This window comes from Coregonus clupeaformis, unplaced genomic scaffold (genome assembly GCF_020615455.1).
Source record: "Coregonus clupeaformis isolate EN_2021a unplaced genomic scaffold, ASM2061545v1 scaf3115, whole genome shotgun sequence".
Taxonomy (NCBI): domain Eukaryota; kingdom Metazoa; phylum Chordata; class Actinopteri; order Salmoniformes; family Salmonidae; genus Coregonus; species Coregonus clupeaformis.
The window spans coordinates 13,689-31,061 of NW_025536569.1; the positions used below are offsets into that span (position 1 = coordinate 13,689).

General features: G+C 45.2%; 2 pseudogenes; both read left to right on the top strand.

Moving 5' to 3' along the window:
* The first annotated feature begins 1,666 nt into the window (after positions 1-1,666).
* Positions 1,667-4,792, top strand: LOC123489653 (annotated as a pseudogene).
* A 1,133-nt stretch (positions 4,793-5,925) lies between these two features.
* Positions 5,926-17,333, top strand: LOC123489654 (annotated as a pseudogene).
* Positions 17,334-17,373: the final 40 nt, after the last annotated feature.

Sequence of the window (17,373 nt, forward strand, 5' to 3'; positions counted from 1 at the left end):
ATATCAATTTGATCAGGGGCTTGTGGGGAACAATTTAATACTATCAAACCTTTGCCACCCCAAAGTGGATTTTTTTTTCCCGCTGGCCCATGGACTAGGACAGGCATTGAAGAAGCAAGCAATTCTATAAAGTTGGTTGAATCCTTTGTAGCCTAGCTACTTTCTCCTGTTGTGCATCAGTTGGTCTATTTACACTGGAGGTACTTTTGGACCCTCCAAACAAGCGATAGGCCATAGCTACATCATTCAATGATGCATATCATGAAATAACATACACTGTTTGTTCAGTTCTAATGAATGAGACTGAGACGTTCAGAGTTCCACTTAAAATGTGAACGATTATGATATTGCAAAGTATAGTGAAATGCATTATAACAGGTAAATATAGGGTTCAAACAGATAAACTGCATGGCCAAAAGTATTTGGACAGCTGCTCGTCGAACATCTCATTCAAAAACTATTGCCACAAAGTTGGAAGCACAGAATTGTCTAGAATGTCAATGTATGTTGTAGCGTTAAGATTTCCCTTCACTGGAACTAAGGGGCCTATTCCGAACCATGAAAAACAGCCCCATACCATTATTCCTCCTCCACCAAACTTTACAGTTGGCACCTAACTTTACAGGTGGCACTATGCATTGGGGCAGGTAGCGTTCTCCTGGCATCTGCCAAACCCAGATTCGTCCATCGGACTGCCAGATGGTGAAGCGTGATTCATCACTCCAGAGAACGCATTTCCACTGCTCCAGAGTTCAATGGCGGCAAGCTTTACATCACTCCAGCCGACGGTTGGCATTGTGCATGGTGATCTTAGGCTTTTGTCGTCTGCTCGCCCATTTCATGAAGCTCCCGACTAACAGTTATTGTGCTGATGTTGCTTCCAGAGTCCGTTTGGAACTCGGTAGCGAGTGTTGCAACCGAGGACAGAAAATGTTTAAGCGCTATGCGCTTCAGCACTCGGTGGTTATGTTCTGTGAGCTTGTGTGGCCTACCACCTCCCGGCTGAGCCGTTTTGCTCCTAGAAGTTTCCACTTCACAATAACAGCACTTACAGTTGACCAGGTCAGCTCTAGCAGAGCAGAAATCTGAAGAACTGACTTGTTGGAAAGGTGGCATCCTATGATGGTGCCACCTTATAAATCACTGAGCTCTCCAGAATGGGCCATTCTACTGCCAATGTTTTTGTCTATGGAGATTGCATGGCTGTGTGCTCGATTTTATACACCTGTCAGCAACTGGTGTGGCTGAAATAGCCGAATCCACTAATTTGAAGGTGCGTCCACATCCTTTTGGCCATGTAGTATAAGACATAGGCCTAATCCTCTGGTTCAGCTCCGGTCACCATCACCCAGCTGTGGCAACTGTTTCTAGAGCAGTGGTAGTGAGATGTTGGAGTGAATGGGAGTCATATGAGCAGGCAACGTTTAAAAGCTGACAATGTACCTCAAATCTCTTCAGTTTTGGGTGATTCATGTCCGACACGATGCTGCTGAAAACATTTTGCGGACTTTGGTCCATTTCAACTGTCATTTCTGCCGCTGGTAAGTTTGTTTCACAAACATATCTTTTGAATCTAGCATTACAGTTAGTTAAATTAGAAAGTCTTTTTTTTAAGATGAAGAGATGCCAAATTTCAGTTTTTATTCTTTTATGGCTTGTCAATTTAATGCTGAAGTCTTCTTGGAGAGGGGATGATGCGCACGTGGTGCTTGACAGATCCAGGCGCGCCAACAGCGGCTACTTCGAGGAGATGAAACAGGGCAACCTCGAGCGTGAGTGTGTCGAGGAAATTTGTGACTATGAAGAGGCTCGGGAAGTTTTCGAGGACGACGGCCGAACGGTGCAATTTTGTAGTAATTTCAGTTGGGAAAATATTTGCAATTACTCTGATTGAAGGACTATTTTAATTACACTTAATGAAATCTTTAGCAATACATAGGAACATGTGAGAATTCCAGAGATAACTCTTAAAACTGACAATGTATGGTTTGTTTCCACAGAAAAGTTTTTGGTTGACATACACTGGTAAGTCGGATTTTTGTATTGTGGACTGTACACAAATAGTTCCAACCAGCCTACAAGATATGATAGAGTATTGCTTTCAAATGGGCTTTCAGTCATTTTCATAAAATGCTAATGATATTGTTGTTTAAAATCCAATATGGTGCTACAATGTCTGTTATCACATTATTTGCACAAGATATGTCCAGCATGTCAAATAGCAAATGTCATAACCTTTACCCTATCGATCGCTCTAAGGTCGTGACCCCTGCCTGGTCAACCCATGCAAAAACAACGGAACTTGTGTTTACATAGACAACTCTTACACATGTCAGTGTCCTGAAGGCTATGAAGGAAAATACTGTCAGACAGGTAGGAAGAGAATTCCTAGCTGCCATTTTTATACCAATAGGTTACGCCAGTGTTTTTTAATCTAGGTCCTGGGGACCCAAAGGGGTGCACATTTTGTTTTTTTTTCTAGAGACTACACACCTGATTCCACTAATCAAATGTTAGATGATGAGTTGATTAGTGGAATCAGGTGTGCAGTGCTAGGGCGAAGACCAAAATGTGTACCCCTTTGGGTTCCCAGGACCAGGATAAAAAAACACTGGTTTTCACAATAGTTTTATACCAATAGATGATTGTAATTACACAGCAATAAGAGCACTGTAATGTGAAGTGTTGCCCACATTTGCTAGTGAGCTGATATTATACGTTGACCCCATTCTGCTTATCCTACTTGCCTTTCCCCTATCTCCCAACATAGTATTTGAGGCCACCCTGAAATGCCTCTACCTTAACGGGGAGTGCGAGCACTTCTGTGACGATTCTGGGCCAAGACGCAAGTGTTCCTGTGCTCCTGGTTACGCCCTGGGAGAGAATGGAACAAATTGTGTCGCCCCAAGGTACTAACTGTAACTGACCGTAGATGAGCCCAGATGTTTTTTTAAAGACTGGAAATCCCTGTTTCTTACAACAGACTGTAATATTTACAATACCAAAAGGAGCCAACATGTGTATGATGTTAATGTATGAATAGACTTAGAAACAGCAGCTCACATGTCTGTCTGTCCATTATCAGTTCAGTATCCGTGTGGTAAAATCCCAAGCTCGGACGCTCAGATGGGCCAGGCACAAGCCAGGATAGTCGGTGGGAACCACTGTCCGAAAGGAGCCTGTCCATGGCAGGTAACGCATCAACACCTGGCTGTGGAGCACAACGGCTCCATCCACCTCATTCACATTTGATTAGCCAATACTACCCTTCTAGTCATTTAGCAGACACTCTTATCCAGAGTGACTTAGAGTAGTGAGTGCATTGTTTGTGCTTGTCCCCCATGGAAATCGATCCCACAACCCTGGCGCCTTGCACTACCAACTGAGCCACACAGGGCATTATGATACAGTAACTTAACTACAGTCATTCCCATACAACCACTGTCCTTGAATGCAAGTCAAAGGGTGTAATATTAACTTGGTTAGTATCTATTACCACCTCATCCATAAGGCATTATATAATTCCACAGTATTATTTTGGTTTATGTGCAATGAGATGTGATGGATAAGAGTGGCCAATTTGTCTTTGTGATGGGACTGGTGGTTGCAGGTCCTGTTGAAGCATAAAGGCTCTAGTCTGTGTGGTGGGGTCATAGTTCATCCTGACTGGGTCATCACTGCTGCCCACTGTGTCCTGGACAACAAGGACCTAATGGTGGTCGCAGATAGGTTACGGTGTGGGTGTGGGTGTGGGTGTGTGCCTTTCATAGAGTTTGTAGAAACATATAGTGAGGACATTTTGCATTGTTTGTGTCCCTATGTCACATAAGAAAACATTGCCCTATTGAACAACACTGTTTCCAGGGGAACACAACATTGAGTTAGACGAGGGCACCGAGCAGAGTATCCCCGTTGCCAGAGCCATACCCTACAACCTGTACGACCCGGCAACAGGTGACAGTGACATCGCCCTGCTGCGTCTGGAGCGAGCCTGTAACTCTGGGCCCTAACGCTGTACCCGTCTGCCTGCCTCAGCAACACTTCGCCAAGAGTGAGCTTGCGGCCGTCCGCTTCCACACCCTCAGCGGCTGGGGAGGCACACAAACGGGGGCAACGATCCCCAACCCGGCACCAAGCCAGCCCCCTCCTCGCCCTTCCTCCGCAGGCTAGCCACACCCATCCTGCCCAACTCTGAGTGCACCCTCAAGAGCGGCTTCAACTTCACCCAGAACATGCTGTGTGCCGGCTACTTCGTGGGGAACCAGGAGGCCTGTAGGGGGGCACGATGGGAGCCCCTGGTCACTAACTATGGGGCCACCCACTTCCTGATGGGCGTGGTGGCCTGGGGGAAGGGCTGCCCCAAACAGGGTTACTATGGCGTCTACACTAACGTAGCCAACTACCTGGACTGGGCTGAGGAGGTGATGAATGCTCCTCCAGTCAGTGCCCCGGTGATGCCATTCCTGCTAGAGATGGCATTAGATGAGGTTCAGATTCAGCAGGCTACGGAGAAGTTAGTGCCACCACCTCCCATTGAATATGAGTAGCGAATATGGCTAACTCCCATTAGATTTGTCACCAGTCACCACACAACACCAAACGTCACTACAGTGATTCTAATGCTAGGTGTTGTCACATCACATCAATAAAGATTTTAATATTAGATGGAAGCTACAGTATATCATGCTACTGGTGTAGCATATCGTCCTGTTTCATCGCTTTGTAAACAGACATCTTTTCACTCTGCTATTCTTTTCATTTGACTCTTAATGTAAAGTGTAAGTTTCATGACTCGAAGTGGTGATTCAGATGACCTGATGCCATACAGAATGTTTGACCTGATGCCATACAGAATGTTTGACCTGATGCCATACAGAATGTTTGACCTGATGCCATACAGAATGTTTGACCTGATGCCATACGGTATGTTTGACCTGATGCCATACAGAATGTTTGACCTGATGCCATACAGAATGTTTGACCTGATGCCATACGGTATGTTTGACCTGATGCCATACGGTATGTTTGACCTGATGCCATACAGAATGTTTGACCTGATACCATACAGAATGTTTGACCTGATGCCATACAGAATGTTTGACCTGATGCCATATAGTATGTTTGACCTGATGCCATACAGTATGTTTGACCTGATGCCATACAGTATGTTTGACCTGATGCCATACAGTATATTTGACCTGATGCCATACAGTATGTTTGACCTGATGCCATACAGAATGTTTGACCTGATGCCATACAGAATGTTTGACATGATGCCATACAGTATGTTTGACCTGATGCCATACAGAATGTTTGACCTGATGCCATACAGTATGTTTGACCTGATGCCATACAGAATGTTTGACCTGATGCCATACAGTATATTTGACCTGATGCCATACAGTATGTTTGACCTGATGCCATACAGAATGTTTGACCTGATGCCATACAGAATGTTTGACATGATGCCATACAGTATGTTTGACCTGATGCCATACAGAATGTTTGACCTGATGCCATACAGTATGTTTGACCTGATGCCATACGGAATGTTTGCTTCCCAAGACGTACATTTACTTCCAAAGATTCCTCTCTGATATCTGAAGAATAAATATTACTTGCTGACAAACTAAATAATTGGCTCATTTGTGTTGCTTGTGTGTGTGAATGAATGAAAAGTCAAAATGTATCCATAGCCACACTTCAGCAATAGCTTACCTACATGGTTGTTTTTTCTCTGAAATGCATATTATCTGAATCAAACGCATTTCTTTAGATTTGCCATTTAAGGCTCTCACCACAACACAGCAGTGTTGACCATTGGAATAGATGTCACAGATCCTTTAGTGTCAATATTAGCTCAGTGATTTGGACCTCAGAACACTGATCACATGATCACTGGGGACTTTCTGCCCCTTCCTGAGAGCTGTTCTGATTGGCTCAAATAAGGGCTGTTTGTCATGCTGAAGAGTGCAGAGCAAAATGGTGGAGTAGACACGGCCTTGCGTCTCTGAGTGGCGAAGACTGGATTTGAAGTGAGTCCTCCCTTTCTCTTTCTCTCTCTCTCCCCTTCTCTCTCCACCCTTTCTCTCTCAAACATCCCTATTTTTTTACCCTCTCCATTGTCCTCCCCCTTTCTCTCCCTCTTCCCCCCCACACACACACATTCCCACCTCTCCCTCTCCCTTCAGCATGTTCTCTCCCTGTTTCTCAGGTCATTGCCCTCCCTCTCCGCCTGCTCTCTCCAGAGTTGTGCTCCACAGAGCAGCCAGGAGTAGAGAGGCGCCTCACCCAGAGATTCTGCCATGTTTTGGCTCTCCCAGACCTGTTTCTTTCTCCTGCTGCTGCACAGCGTGGCCTCCGAGGGTACGTTCAAACACCCCACCATATCAAACGGTTGACAAATGGTTATGTAGAGAGAAAGTGAGGGAAACTCTGGGGTTTAGTCAGTGTCAGTGATTGGGGTCAGTGTGAGTACGGGTGAGGGCAAGTGACTGGGATGTTATGGTGTCTGTATCTCTGCTTGCTTTGATGATTGTGATGACTGTGTGCAAGACAAGCATGTTAAGATGACAACAGCCTAATTGATGATCAAGGTGAGAAAGATGATGATGGTGATGATGATAATGATGATGGTGATGATGATAGTGATGATGATGATGATAGTGATGATGATAATGATGATAGTGATGGTGATGATGATGATGATGGTGATGATGATGGCAGTGGTGATGATGATAGTGATGATGATGATGATGGTGATTATGATAATGGTGATGATGATGGTGCTGATGATGATGATAATGGTGATGATGGTGATGATGATGTGATGGTGATGATGGTGATGATGATGGTGATGATGATGGTGATGATGATGATGATGATGATGATGATGATGATGATGATGATGATGATGATGATCACAACAACGTCCTGCTGCCACTGATGATGATTTTTCCCTGTGTCCCCAGTCTTCCTGAACAGTGACGATGCTAGCCAGATTCTGAACCAAGCGGCGGCGGGCCAACAGCCCATTTGAGGAGTTACGGCAGGGAGACATGGAGAGAGAGTGTATCGAGGAACCCTGTGACAGAGAGGAGGCTAGGGAGATCTTTGAGGATGACAAACTGACTGTAAATTCCCTTTCTCCATCTTGGTTTCTCTCTATCTATCTCTCTTTAAACCAGAAACACTTACATGTCTGTTCGCGTCACATTCACATAAATCACATTCCTGTTTAGTCACTCACTCACTTTGCACTCATTCACACCACCTTTACACGCTCATGATTCCAACCCAAATTCCTGTGTGTTTGGAATCATGACCTTTCTGGTTTGAATTTGTGACGGTTGTGTTTCTTTTTACCTCTTTTCCCTCAGACTGAATTCTGGAACAAATATTACGGTAAGGCCCAGGAGTCTGTTGAGGCTAAGGATTAGCGCAAGAGGCTGGGGTTGGGATCAGCATGGGGTTTGCTGATTAGCGCTGGGTTGGAGCCAGGTTGGGGTCAGATTGGGGTCAACCTAGTCAGTTCAGGAAGTGAAGGATCTCACGACCACACACCAAAATAATGGGCCATTTTCAATTCATGAATTGATTGTTTGCAGTGTGTTTGGTGTTGCTGTGCTGGTAGGTCCATGGCGAGAAATAAACTGTGTTTCATACAGTGAGGGAAAAAAGTATTTGATCCCCTGCTGATTTTGTACGTTTGCCCACTGACAAAGAAATGATCTGTCTATAATTTTAATGGTAGGTTTATTTGAACAATGAGAGACAGAATAACAAAACAAAAAAATCCAGAAAAACGCATGTCAAAAATGTTATAAATTTATTTGCATTTTAATGAGGGAAATAAGTATTTGACCCCTCTCTATCAGAAACATTTCTGGTTTCTAGGTAAGTTTATACAGGATCGAGCTGAGATTAGGAGCACACTCTAAAGGGAGTGCTCCTAATCTCAGCTTGTTACCTGTATAAAAGACACCTGTCCACAGAAGCAATCAATCAATCAGATTCCAAACTCCAAAACCCAAAAATGGCCAAGACCAAAGAGCTCTCCAAGGATGTCAGGGACAAGATTGTAGACCTACACAAGGCTGGAATGGGCTACAAGACCATCGCTAAGCAGCTTGGTGAGAAGGTGACAACAGTTGGTGCGATTATTTGCAAATGGAAGAAACACAAAAGAACTGTCAATCTCCCCTCGGCCTGGGACTCCATGCAAGATCTCACCCCGTGGAGTTGCAATGATCGTGAGAACGGTGAGGAATCAGCCCAGAACTACACGGGAGGATCTTGTCAATGATCTCAAGGCAGCTGGGACCATAGTCACCAAGAAAACAATTGGTAACACACTACGCCGTGAAGGACTGAAATCCTGCAGCGCCCAAGGTCCCCCTGCTCAAGAAAGCACATATACAGGCCCGTCTGAAGTTTGCCAATGAACATCTGAATGATTCAGAGGAGAACTGGGTGAAAGTGTTGTGGTCAGATGAGACCAAAATGGAGCTCTTTGGCATCAACTCAACTCGCCGTGTTTGGAGGAGGAGGAATGCTGCCTATGACCCCAAGAACACCATCCCCACCGTCAAACATGGAGGTGGGAAACATTATGCTTTGGGGGTGTTTTTCTGCTAAGGGGGACAGGACAACTTCACCGAATCAAAGGGACGATGGAGATGGGGCCATGTACCATCAAATCTTCGGTGAGAACCTCCTTCCTCAGCCAGGGCATTGAAAATGGGTCGGGATGGATATTCCAGCATGACAATGACCCAAAACACACAGCCAAGGCAACAAAGGAGTGGCTCAAGAAGAAGCACATTAAGGTCCTGGAGTGGCCTAGCCAGTCTCCAGACCTTAATCCCATAGAAAATCTGTGGAGGGAGCTGAAGGTTCAAGTTGCCAAACGTCAGCCTCAAAACCTTAATGACTTGGAGAAGATCTGCAAAGAGGAGTGGGACAAAATCCCTCCTGAGATGTGTGCAAACCTGGTGGCCAACTACAAGAAACGTCTGACCTCTGTGATTGCCAACAAGGGTTTTGCCACCAAGTACTAAGTCATGTTTTGCAGAGGGGTCAAATACTTATTTTGTATATATTGTCTCTCACTGTTCAAAATAAACCTACCATTAAAATTATAGACTGATCATGTCTTTGTCAGTTGGCAAACATACAAAATCAGCAGGGAATCAAATACTTTTCTCCCTCACTGTAGATGGAGATGCCTGTGAGTCTAAGCCATGTGTCCACAACGGGGTCTGCAAGGATGGGATTGGGACGTACACCTGCTTCTGTCGCTGGATTCAAGGGGTACAGCTGTGAGATTGGTACGTCTCTGTCTTCTTCTCCCTTTCCTCTTCAACTTTGATGAACAATCTCATTCCCGACTCCAACACAGACGCTAGAAATATCCCAACTCCAGGTCACTCCGTAGTCAGGAACAACACCTGGCCCTAATCATGACTCTAGTTTGTCTAATCTGTATCCTTGATGTGATGCTGTTCTGCAGACATTCCTGAGATGTGTGAGAATAACAATGGAGACTGTGATCACTTCTGCCACGTGAAGAAGGACAGTGTGCAATGCTCCTGTGCCGATGGCTACTATCTGGACACAGACGACAAGTCCTGCCTTTCCAACGGTGAGAGGAGGGAGAGATGGGAGAGAAAGAGAGAGAGAGAGAGACAGAACAAAAGACAGACAGACAGACAGACAGAATGACAGCGACAGAGACAGAGAGAGATAGACAGAGAGAGACAGAGAGAAACAGACAGACATAACGACAGAGAGACAGAGAGAGGGAGAGAGACAGACAGAACAACAGACAGACAGACAGAATGACAGAGAGAGACAGAGAGAAACAGACAGACATAACGACAGAGAGACAGAGAGAGGGAGAGAGACAGACAGAACAACAGAGAAACAGACAGACAGAATGACAGAGACAGAGACAGAGAGAGATAGAGACAGCGAGAGACAGAAACAGAGAGAAACAGACAGACATAACGACAGAGAGGGGAGAGAGAGGGAGAGAGACAGACAGAACAACAGAGAGAGGGACATATACATATGATCTATGGGGGTAGAGAAGCTGCAGCATCGTTGATCTCCATTAGTAGGTTGTAGGTTGGGCTTAGTTAGTACCAATAACATTGTTGTCCTTTTGTCATTGAAGAGACCTTTAAGTGTGGCTTCATGGTATCCAAGAACACCCGCACCATCTTCATCTACCAGCCTAACACCACTGCCACCAACACCACTGAAAAGACCAACATGATGGAGGACCCTATCAGGGAAACGGCCTTGAAGTAACCCAACAGAGTGAAATCCAATTTGTATATGAGGATGAAGTTATCGACATGGTGACGGAGAAGCCAATCTTTGCCGAGGCGAGAGGCGAAACCCGTATTTTCAATGGGAAGGAGTGTCCCCCAGGAGATTGTCCTGGCAGGTATAGGAGAGTAGATACACCTCTAGTGGGGTTCCTCTAAATAGCATTCAGGGTTGTTCGTTTCTGCAACTCTCTTTCTTTCTCTCCTCTCTCTCTCTCTTTCTCTTTCTTTCTTCTTCTTTCTTTCTTTCTTTCTTTCTTTCTTTCTTTCTTTCTTTCTTTCTTCTTTCTTTCTTTCTTCTTCTCTCCTCTCTGTCTATCTATCTCTATCTCTTTCTCTCTTTCTCTCGCCCTCTATCTTTCTCTCATATATATCTCTCTCTCTTTCATTCTTTCTCTCTATTCTCTCCTCTCTCTCTCAACAGGCTTTCCTGGTAAAACCACGAGGACAGGGGCTTTCTGTGGAGGAACAATCCTGAATAAGTACTTCATCTTAACTGCAGCACATTGCATGAACCAGACACGCTCCTTTACGTTGTCCTCGGTAGGTACCGTTAACCAAACACCTTTAACTGTGGTCTCTACATCTAGGAATGCATTCGGAAAGTATTCAGACCCCTTGACTTTTTCCTCATTTTGTTACGCTACAGCATTATTCTAAAATGGATTACGTCGTTTCCCCCTCATCAATCTACACACAATACCCCATAATGACAAAGCAGAAAACAGGTTTTTAGATTCCCCCCAAAAAAAAATAAAATTAAACAAAAATGAAATATCACATTTACATAAGTATTCAGACCATTTACTCAGTCCTTTGTTGAAGCACCTTTGGCAACGATTACAGCCTCGATTTTTCTTGGGTATGACGCTACAAGCTTGGCACGCCTGTATTTGGGGAGTTTCTCCCATTCTTCTCTGCAGATCCTCTCAAGCTCTGTCAGGTTGGATGGGGAGCGTCACTGCACAGCTATTTTCAGGTCACTCCAGAGATGTTAGATCAGGTTCAAGTCCGGCCTCTAGCTGGGCCACTCAAGGACATTCAGAGACTTGTCCCAAAGCCACTCCTGCATTGTCTTGGTGTGTGAGGGTCGTTGTCCTGTTAGAAGGTGAACCTTCACCCCAGTCTGAGGTCCTGAGTGCTCTGGAGCAGGTTTTCATCAAGGATCTCTCTGTAATTTGCTCCGTTCATCTTTCCCTCGATCCTGACTAGTCTCCCAGTCCCTGCTGCTGAAAAACATCCCCACAGCATGATGCTGCCACCACAATGCTTCACTGTACATTTACATTACATTTTAGTCATTTAGCAGACGCCTTATCCAGAGCACTTACAGGAGCAATTAGGGTTAAGTGTTTTGCTCAAGGGCACATTTACGCTTGTTTAGCAGACGCTCTTATCCAGAGCGACTTACAAATTGGTGCATTCACCCTATAGCCAGTGGGATAACCACTTTACAATTTTTTTTAAAAAATTATTATTATATATTATTATTATTATTATTTTTATTTATTTATTTATTTATTTTTGGGGGTAGAAGGATTACTTTATCCTATCCCAGGTATTCCTTAAAGAGGTGGGGTTTCAAATGTCTCCGGAAGGGAGGGATGGTAGGGATGGTGTAGGGATGGTGTAGGGATACTCACTGTAGGGATGGTGCCAGGTTTCCTCCAGACGTGACACTTGGCATTCAGGCCGAAGAGTTCAATCTTGGTTTCATCAAACCACAGAATCTTGTTTCTCATGGTTTAAGAGTCTTTAGGTGGCTTTTGGCAAACTCCAAGCAGGCTGTCATGTGTCTTTTACTGAGGAGTGGCTTCCATCTGGTCACTCTACCATAAAGGCCTGATTGGTGGAGTGCTGCAGAGATGGTTGTCCTTCTGGGAGTTTCTCCTATCTCCACAGAGGAACTCTGGAGCTCTGTCAGAGTGACCATCGGGTTCTTGGTCACCTCCTGACCAAAATCAAATCAAATCAAATCAAATCTTATTGGTCACATGCGCCGAATACAACAGGTGCAGACATTACAGTGAAATGCTTACTTACAGCCCTTAACCAACAGTGCATTTATTTTTTACAAAAAAAAGTAAAAAATAAAACAACAACAAAAAAAGTGTTGAGAGAAAAAAAGAGCAGAAGTAAAATAAAGTGACAGTAGGGAGGCAATATATACAGGGGGTACCGTTGCAGAGTCAATGTGCGGGGCACCGGCTAGTTGAGGTAGTTGAGGTAATATGTACATGTGGGTAGAGTTAAAGTGACTATGCATAAATAATTAACAAGGCCCTTCTCCCCCGATTGCTCAGTTTGGCTGGGCGTTCATAAAGGCAAAGGGTGTCTACTTTGAAGAATCTCAAATATAAAATATATTTTGATTTGTTGAACACTTTTTTGGTTACTACATGATTCCATATGTGTTATTTCATAGTTTTGATGTCTTCACTATTATTCTACAATGTAGAAAATAGTACAACTAAAGAAAACCCTGGAATGACTAGGTGTGTCTTTTGACAGTATGTAAATAAGGTATTTCTGTTTTTTATTTTTAATACATTTGCAAAAATGTCTAAAAACATTTGCAAAAATGTTTAAAAACATTTGCAAAAATGTCTAAAAACATTTGCAAAAATGTCTAAAAACTGGGTATTGTGTGTAGTTTGCTGAGTAAAGAATGTTATTTAATCAATTTTAGAATAAGGCTGTAACAAAACAAAATGTAGAAAAAGTGAAGGGGTCTGAATGCATTGTAAATTGCTGTGTACAGCATAGTTGTTTATGGGGTGAAATAAGAACAGTAAATAACCATACCACACACACATAGCCTAAGTTGTAGCAGCCTATAAGTTAATTGAATTCAACTGATTGAAATAAACCTCCCCAGGGTCGGTCTGCAGGAGAGTTTGAGACGAGGTGAAGGATGGAGCATACACAGGTGGAACAGGTGTATCCACAAGGCCTACATCCCAACCATACAAGACATCCTCAATGTGAAGGACCCTATCAAGTTCACGCGAGTTCATCCTCCCCGCCCGCCTGCCCGAACGCAACCTTTGCGTAAGAAGGCCCGTAGCATGATTATACATAATGCTCTGTGTAACATATCCAGTTTTATCAATGATGCATATAAACATACAGTATAAATTAATCTGTCTATGTTTCATATCTTAGTAAAGATGTTCCTGAACCTAAATCAAATCAAAATAAATCAAATCAAATCAAATTTTATTGGTCACATGCGCGAAAAAACAGGTGAGACATTACAGTGAAATGTTTACTTACAGCCCTTAACCAACAGTGCATTTATTTTAAACAAAAAAGTAAGAATAAAACAACAACAAAAAAGTGTTGAGAAAAAAAGAGCAGAAGTAAAATAAAGTGACAGTAGGGAGGATATATATACAGTAAAAATAAAGTGACAGTAGGGAGGCTATATATAAGGGGGGTACTGCAGCATAGTAATGTGAGGGGAGGAGTTGGAGGTAGTTGAGGTAATATGTACATGTGGGTAGAGTTAAAGTGACTATGCATAAATACTTAACAGAGTAGCAGCAGCGTAAAAAGGATGGGGTGGGGGGGGCAGTGCAAATAGTCGGGTAGCCATGATTAGCTGTTCAGGAGTCTTATGGCTTGGGGGTAGAAGCTGTTGAGAAGTCTTTTGACCTAGACTTGGCACTCCGGTACCGCTTTGGGCCGTGCGGTAGCAGAGAGAACAGTCTATGACTAGGGGTGGCTGGAGTCTTTGACAATTTTGAGGGCCTTCCTCTGACACCGCCTGGTATAGAGGTCCTGGATGGCAGGGAGCTTTGCCCCAGTGATGTACTGGGTCGTACGCACTACCCTCTGTAGTGCCTTGGGTCAGAGGCCAAGCAGTTGCCATACCAGGCGGTGATGCAACCAGTCAGGATGCCTCGATGGTGCAGCTGTAGAATTTTTTTGAGGATCTGAGGACCCATGCCAAATCTTTTTAGTCTCCTGAGGGGGAATAGGCTTGTCGTGCCCTCTTCACGACTGTCTTGGTGTGTTTGGACCATGATAGTTCGTTGGTGATGTGGACACCAAGGAACTTGAAGCTCTCAACCTGTTCCACTACAGCCCCGCCGATGAGAATGGGGGCGTGCTCAGTCCTCTTTTTTTTCCTGTAGTCCACAATCATCTCCTTTGTCTTGGTCACGTTGAGGGAGAGGTTGTTGTCCTGGCACCACACGGCCAGATCTCTGACCTCCTCCCCTATAGGCTGTCTCATCGTTGTCGGGTGATCAGGCTACCACTGTTGTGTCAGTCGGCAAACTTAATGAGGTGGGAGTCGTGCCTGGCCATGCAGTCATGGGTGAACAGAGAGTACAGGAGGGGGGACTGAGCACGCACCCCCTGAGGGGGCCCCCCGTGTTGAGGATCAGTGTGGCAGATGGTTGTTACCTACCCTACCACCGGGGGCGGCGTCAGGAAGTCCAGGATCCAGTTGCAGAGGGAGGTGTTTAGTCCCAGGATCCTTAGCTTAGTGATGAGCTTAGAGGGCACTATGGTGTTGAATGCTGAGCTGTAGTCAATGAATAGCATTCTCACGTAGGTGTTCCTCTTGTCCAGGTGGGAAAGGGCAGTGTGGAGGCGATAGAGATTGCATCATCTGTGGATCTGTTGGGGAGGTATGCAAATTGGAGTGGGTCTAGGGTTTCTGGGATTATGCTGTTGATGTGAGCCATGACCAGTCTTTTCAAAGCACTTCATGGCTACAGACGTCAGTGCTACGGGTCGGTAGTCATTTAGGCAGGTTATCTTAGAGTTCTTGGGCACGGGGACTATGGTGGTCTGCTTGAAACATGTTGGTATTACAGACTCAGTCAGGGACATGTTGAAAATGTCAGTGAAGACACTTGCCAGTTGGTCAGCACATGCTCGGAGTACACGTCCTGGTAATCCGTCTGGCCCTGCGGCCTTGTGAATGTTGACCTGCTTAAAAGTCTTACTCACATCGGCTACGGAGAGCGTGATCACATAGTCGTCCGGAACAGCTGGTGCTCTCTGCATGCTTCAGTGTTGCTTGCCTCGAAGCGAGCATAGAAGTGGTTTAGCCTCGCCTGGTAGGCTTGTGTCACTGGGCAGCTCGCGGCTGTGCTTCCCTTTGTAGTCTGTAATAGTTTTCAAGCCCTGCCACATCCGAACGAGCTCAGAGCCAGTGTAGTATGATTCAATCTTAGACCTGTATTGACTCTTTGCCTGTTTGATGGTTCGTGGAGGTCATAGCGGGATTTCTTATAAGCGTCCGGGTTAGAGTCCCGTTCCTTGAAAGCGGCAGCTCTACCCTTTAGCTCAGTGCGGATGTTTCCTGTAATCCATGGCTTCTGGTTGGGGTATGTACGCACGGTCACTGTGGGGACGACATCATCGATGCACTTATTGATGAAGCCAGTGACTGATGTGGTGTACTCCTCAATGCTGTCTGAAGAATCCCCGAACATGTTCCAGTCTGTGCTAGCAAAACAGTCCTGTAGCTTAGCATCTGGCGTCATCTGACCACTTTTTTATTAGCCGAATCACTGGTGCTTCCTGCTTCAGTTTTTGCTTATAAGCAGGAATCAGGAGGATAGAGTTATGGTCAGATTTGCCAAATGGAGGGCGAGGGAGAGCTTTGTATGCGTCTTGTGTGTGGAGTAAAGGTGGTCTAGAGTTTTTTCCCTCTGGTTGCACATTTAACATGCTGGTAGAAATGAGGTAGAATGGATTTAAGTTTCCCTGCATTAAAGTCCCCGGCTACTAGGAGCGCTGCATCTGGATGAGCGTTTCTGTTGATTAATGGCCCCGTACAACTCATTCAGTGCAATCTTAATGCCAGCATTGGTTTGTGGTGGTAAATAGACAGCATGAAAAAATATAGATGAAAACTCTCTTGGTAAATAGTGTGGTCTACAGCTTATCATAAGATACTCTACCTCAGGCGAGCAAAACCTCGAGACTTCCTTAGTATTTGATTTTGTGCACCAGCTGTTGTTTACAAATATACACAGACCGCCACCCTTTGTCTTACCAGAGTCTGCAGTTCTGTCCTGTCGATGTAGCGTATAGCCCGCTAGCTGAATGTTGTCATTGTTGTCGTTCAGCCACGACTGCGTGAAACATAAGATATTACAGTTTTTAATGTCCCGTGGTAGGATAACCGTAATCTTAAATCGTCAATTTTATTCGCGCGGACTAAAGGCACCCGGATCTGCGTCCACGATATCCCGTCTCTTCCTCACGCGAATGACGGGGATCTGGGCCTTGTCGGGAGTCTGTAGAATATCCTCGCGAACGCCTGTGAAGAAAAAGTCTTCGCCCAACGCGAGGTGAGAATCGCGTCCTGATATCCAGAAGCTCTCTTTGGTTATAAGAGACGATGGCAGAAACATTATGTACAAAATAAATTACAAATAACGAGGAAAAACACACATAGTAGTACAATTGGTTAGAGGGCTGTGGGGAACGGCAGCCATCTTCTTCCGGGCTGTCTGATATAATGGTGTCCTGTCTACTTATCAATACAAGGTGTTGATGAAACAGTCATAGGCCTGGTGAGTGGGTTCGGTCGTGGTGGGGAGGCCAAACAGCCGTCCACCATCCTACTGCGTCTGACCGTGCCCTACGCATTCCGGGCCACCTGCCTTCAGTCCAGCCAGCACAAGATCTCCAACCGCATGTTCTGCGCCGGCTACGATAAGGAGAAGAAGGATGCGTGCCAGGGGACAGCGGCGGACCCCATGTCACTCGCTAGGGGACACCTGGTTCGTCACGGGCGTGGTGAGCTGGGGCGAAGGGTGCGCCCGCGAGGGGCAAGTACGGCATCTACACGCAGGTGTCCAAGTACATCGACTGGATCCGGGCAGTCATGGGGAAGTTTCTCCCCAAGGAGGGGGGGGGGAGGAAGACGAGGGGGGCGGGTCAAATGCACTCAATGATGTGGGTTTGAGGGAGACAGAGGAGAGAGGAGAACCAATCAATAAAGAGGCTTGAGGAATTATGGGCAAGAAACTTGTGTGTTTTGTTGTTTTTTCATTGTTTTTCACAAAAT